Source organism: Neoarius graeffei, chromosome 6 (genome assembly GCF_027579695.1).
Source record: "Neoarius graeffei isolate fNeoGra1 chromosome 6, fNeoGra1.pri, whole genome shotgun sequence".
Classification (NCBI taxonomy): Eukaryota; Metazoa; Chordata; class Actinopteri; order Siluriformes; family Ariidae; genus Neoarius; species Neoarius graeffei.
In genome coordinates, this window is record NC_083574.1 from 1,361,974 (window position 1) to 1,367,973 (window position 6,000).

Sequence of the window (6,000 nt, forward strand, 5' to 3'; positions counted from 1 at the left end):
ATGATGATGATGATGATGATGATGATGCTCCTGAGCACAAAGCACAAGAGCGCCATGAAGACATGGTGTGTGTGAAGGTTGGAGTGAAAAACTTGAGTGTCCTGCACAGAGCCCTGACTGAACTCAACCCCTCTGAACACCTTTGAGACAAATCAGAACTGCAGCCTCAACATCCCAACATCAGGGTCTGATCTCACAAATGAACGCAAATCCCCACAGCCACGCCCCAAAATCTAATGGAAAGCTTCCTGGAAGAGAAGAGAAGAGAAGAGAAGAGAAGAGAAGAGAAGAGAAGAGAAGAGAAGAGAAGAGAAGAGTGGAGCTCATTATAACAGCAAAGAGGGAATCTGGAATGGGATGTTCAACAAGGACATATGGGTGTGATGGTCAGGGGTGCACATACTTTTAGTTATATAGTGTACTTCCCAAAATAATAAACAATCTAGTAAATAATGCAGTCTGATCAGGCAGTTACTACGGATGAATGAATGCTGTAAATGCATCACACATTATCTATCTATCTATCTATCTATCTATCTATCTATCTATCTATCTATCTATCTATCTATCTATCTATCTATCTATCTATCTATCTATCTATCTATCTATTTAAGATCATAATACAATCCTAGTCCTGAGCTACAGTTGATAAATAACACCTTTTTGTGTACACAGATGGAGGGACGAAGCTGACAATTCAATGTAAAGGCCTTGAAGAGGATCTGATGGCTTTTGGTCGTGACTAAAACTCAGTGCTGCTTTCACTGGGACTCCGTCTTTGACTCTTGACTCTGCCTCAGATAGTCCGGGTCCTGAACTTGTCTTGGACTTGACAATGGTGATCTTGTTTTGTTCATAAATAGAGCAATATATGAATACTACTTCTGCTACTGTTACTACTTCTGTTAAAATTGTCACTAATACTAATCTGGCTACTATTACTATGGCGCCTGATACTAATAATAATCTATGTAAGAAATGCTGACTATGAATATAAATAGTGAATATTCATCACAGCAGAACACACCAAATGAAGAAGTGAGAAATGGAGAGCCAGTAGAGTGGGCAGAAAAGGCAGGAAGTGGTGTTGAAGCTGTTGGGACTTTATCATCATATTTCATTATCTGCAGTTTACTCATTAACCATTAGACGTTTAGTCATTCTGCAACTCTGAAACTGTGTCCACCTCTCAGTCACACTTTTCTTCTAATTCCCCCTTTGCTGAAAAAAATCCACATGCTTGAATATTCGAAATAGTCTTGACCCCTTGTGTGACACCTGACAGTTTCCCCCGAGAGACCAAAAACAGGCCATGAGATGGTGAGAGACGATAAGGAGGATGATAACGGCCTGTGGTCAAAACGCTGTAGTTATAACTGCTGCATTTCCTCAACAGTGGCTTTGCTTTGCAAATGAGTCAAAGTCCTAATCTGAGGCCCATGTGGACTTTCCGAGTGTCTTCCTGGGCAACAGTTTTGCCCCCTGAGGGAATAAACAAATTAATCTGCATCACTCTTTGTTGTCACGTACATCCGAGAACTACAGAAAATATCTTTTCATTAAAACTAACTGACATCATTCTGGCAGATCCCCATGAAGCTGAATATGTGTTTGCTGAATGAAAAAAAAATCTAAAAAATAAAATAATCCAGATGTATTTTTATTGTATTGTATTGTATTTATTATTTTAACCTTAATGGTTAACCACTGAAGCCATATGTTGGTGAATATTTACGAGAACACTTTACCTCAAACAGTACTGGGTTCATGTAACCGCTCAGTGTGTCATTACATGTTATCCATGTGGCTTAACGGTGAATGATATGACAAAAATATCATATCACAATATTTTTTACTATACACGGTACAGTTTGGGTCAGAAGTTTACATACAGTGACATGAATGTCATCTTGGATATGAATGTCATAGCAATATTTGGGCTTTCAGTAATTTCTCTGAACTGTTCTTTTTCTGTGGCAGAATGATTGTACAGCATACAGCTTTAATTAAAAATAAAAACACTAGAATTTGGTGCACAAGTTTTAATTTTTTTGGGTTTTCTGAAATCAACACAAGGTCAAACTTATACATGAGGGTCAAAAATTTACATACAGCACACCTAATATTTGGGTAAAATGTCTCTTCACAAGATTCACCTTGACCAAACATTTTTGTTTCCCATGAACAAGCTTCTGGCAGAATTCTGGTTGGATATTTCACGACTCTTCATGGTAGAATTGGTAGATTTCAATTATTATTATTTTTTTTGGCATGGACTTGACTTATAAGCACAGTCCATATATTTTCAATAGGGTTGAAGTCAGGACTTATTTTAAGCTTAATGTGAGCCTGCTTTATCCTCCACAACCAGCTCTGATGTGTGTTTGGGTTCATTGTCCTGTTGTAACTCCCAAGTCATGTCCAAGTTTCTGATGGCTTATGCTGAAGAATTCTGAGGTCGTCCTCCTTCATTATTCCATCCACTTTGTGCAATGAACCAGTTCCACTGGCAGCAAAACAGCCCCAGAGCATGATGATCCTACCACCACCACCAGCTGGTACAGTGTCCCTCTGTACATGGTGCTCATTGTGGCCAAACAACTCAATCTTTGTCTCATCTGACCATACAGCTTTCCTCCACAAGGCTTTTTCTTTGTCCGTGTGGTCAGCTTCAAACTTTAGTTAAGCTTGAAGGTGTCAATTTTGGAGCAGGGGGTTATTTCTTGGAGAGCAGCCTCTTAGTCCATGGTGATCTAAACTGTAGACAGTGATCCATCAGCTTCCAGTTCATGGCAGGGCTGTGCCATGGTGGTTCCCAGGTTGTTCCTGACCATCCAAACCAATTTCCTTTCAGCTGAGGGTGACAGTTTGGGTTTTCTTGAAGCAAAGTGGCTTGGCAAAGTGACTACACCATGGGCGATTGCTCTAAGACAACGAGGGAGGCTCAGCCTCCTCTAAAAATGACGAACATCGTGTAGGATGAATTGTGCTAGGCTTATGTTATAGCCGACCTTATAACATTGCTATTTCAGATCCAGAATCATAGAAATATATGTGCTCAACCCAACTATAGTGCGAAATCATTCCGTTATAACTTTCCCCAGTTCACCTAATGTGTGCGTGAGTTTTTCCCCCTCATGACAGCGCGATGCAGCCCAGCCTCAGTGGACTTCAATGGCATTTGAGAGCTCTGCACTTTCAATATCAAAATGCAAGATGGTTATTGGACAAATACTGCGAAAACGCCCGCCCACGGAGTCTCACGGACTCCCAGCCTCAGTGGACTTCAATGGCATTTGGGAGCTCTGCGCTTTTCAATATCAAAATGCAAGACAGTTATTGGACAAATACTGCGAAAATGCCCGCCCGCCGGACTCCCAGCCTCACAGTGGGAGGGACATGGCAAAGCTTTCCGCGAGGAGACTGGTGATTGGTGAAAGCAGCCGGATATTTTCTTTGATTGACAGCTCGTTTCAAATATAGACAGGCAGCAGTGAATTTCAGTTCAGTCCCATGCGGATTCGCGAGTGCTGTGGTGTATTGTAAGAGATGAGCTTACATTTTGATTTCATTCATTACATACGGTTTCTACCAGCTTTTTTAGTTTGTATATATTTTCATTGTAAACAAAGTGTAAATATAGTGTTGTCAAGTTTGCTATCTTAGTTCCAGAAATTTCATTTATTTGAGTGACTGAACTTGAACTTGAGGGGGCTAGTCAGCTAGCAAGAAAGCTGCGCACGGATGCCAAGCATTGCTGATTTAATTTTGGCGAAGCCATTTGCCAGTCTTCCTTTCGAGGAAAAAATTAAAATTAAAGAGCAGGGTAGACCAACACCTCAAATTGACTTGGTGAAAAAGGTAGGGAATAATACTCGTTCCTTTCAGCTCTCCTGGTACGAGAAAGTGAATTGGCTAACAACAAGTGACCCACATCAACAACAGTAAATAGGCTACTTTAGTAATATGTCATGGATGGACCAAAAATATAGAATCTATTTAAAATGTTTATGCTGAGTATATTATATTGGAATATATATTTTTCTGGATATGAATTAAACACAGCTACAATTTGGAAAACATTTTTTAAAAAAACACAGCCGAGAACATTTCACACTACAGACCTGGATTAAAAGTGAAGGGTTATCAAAATTGTCAATAAAACATTTCTCAGTCAAAATAAGTAAAATATAGGGAAAGTGTCATTGAATGAAATGTGTGGCCCCCAGCTCTATGTTTGGCTCCCCAAGGTCAGTGCTTGTGCCTATTCCAGAACACTCTGCTGTTACTGCTGAGGTTCCTGACAAAGAGCTGCTTTCAATAATGATCAATTTTTAAACAACATGCCACAATTTTAAAATATAAAATGTTAAAATATACCCCTCCCCCCCAACACCACCATCATGTATATTGGACAGTAGGCTAATGGGCCAAAAGAACCTGTTATTTCACAGTTTGTGACCCTGTCAACAATCAGCCAGATCAGAGGCAAGAGTATGGGCAAAATTGATGTATTTTTTCTTTTTTCTTTTAAAATCTGGAAATATCGTAACCGACCAGCCTCCCCTGTTTGAAAGACTACCAGCCGCCACTGGACTACACCTCACAATAACTTGAATACAATTGTTTGAACTGATCTTGGAATTTGCACTTGCTTAGAAATGGCTCCAAGAGACATTCCAGAGTTGTGTAGATCTGCGATCCTCTTTCTCAGATCTGCACTGAGCTCCTTGGACTTTCCCATTTTACTGTGTGTTGGTCAATCCACTGAGTGCTGTAAACAAACCCTTTCTATGAAGGCATAGAGAAGCTACCAGCTGTAGTCAATCATGATCACTAACAGGAAGTTAAGAGACCTCGGCCTTGGCAAGAAAAAAGACATTTTGGATGTTTCAACACCTCTGAATTAATAATCTAAGTGAGCGTGTATACATTTTCAACACTGTATGTATAATTTTGACCCAGTGTCGATTTCAGAAAACCCAAAGAAAATTAAAACTTGTGCACCAAATTCGAGTAGTTTTTTTTTAAATTAAAGATGTATGCTGTACAAGAAGGTCCGGGTTCGAGCCCCGTGGCCGGCGAGGGCCTTTCTGTGTGGAGTTTGCATGTTCTCCCCGTGTCCGCGTGGGTTTCCTCCAGGTGCTCCGGTTTCCCCCACAGTCCAAAGACATGCAGGTTAGGTTAACTGGTGACTCTAAATTGAGCGTAGGTGTGAATGTGAGTGTGAATGGGTGTCTGTGCCTATGTGTGTCGCCCTGTGATGATCTGGCAACTTATCCAGGGTGAACCCCGCCTCTCACCCATAGTCAGCTGGGATAGGATCCAGCTCACCCGTGACCCTGTAGAACAGGATAAGCGGCTACAGATAATGGACGGATGGATGCTGTACAATCATTCTGCCACAGAAAAAGAACAGTTCAAAGAAATTACTGAAAGCCCAAATATTGCCATGACATTCATATCCAAGATGACATTCATGTCACTCTATGTAAACTTCTGACCACAACTGTATATACGTACACTCTCAGAAAATAAAGTATATTATTGTACCTTTAGGAGCACAGCAGCTTGTCACTGGGGCCGTACACTCTGAGGTACTTATTTGTATGCTTTATATACTGCTTGGGAACATTTATGTACCTTTTTGGCCCTAAAACAGTACACATATGGCCCTTTTCCACTACCCTTTTTCAGCTCACTTTAGCTCGCTTCAGCTCACTTCAGCCCGACACGGCTTGCGTTTCGACTATCTCAAAACAGCACGACTCAGCTCGCTTCAGCCCTGCTTAGCACCCAAAACTCGCACGGTTTTGGAGTGGGGCTGAAGCGAGCCAAACTGAGCTGAGTGAGGCTGGGGGCGTGAGCAGACACTCCCCTGTGCACTGATTGGTGAGGAGGAGTGTCCTCACATGCCCACACACGCCCCGCGAGCATGCTGGGATCTGTAAACACCGTAAACCCGGAAGAAGAAGAATTACGAATTACGAAAATTTCTGA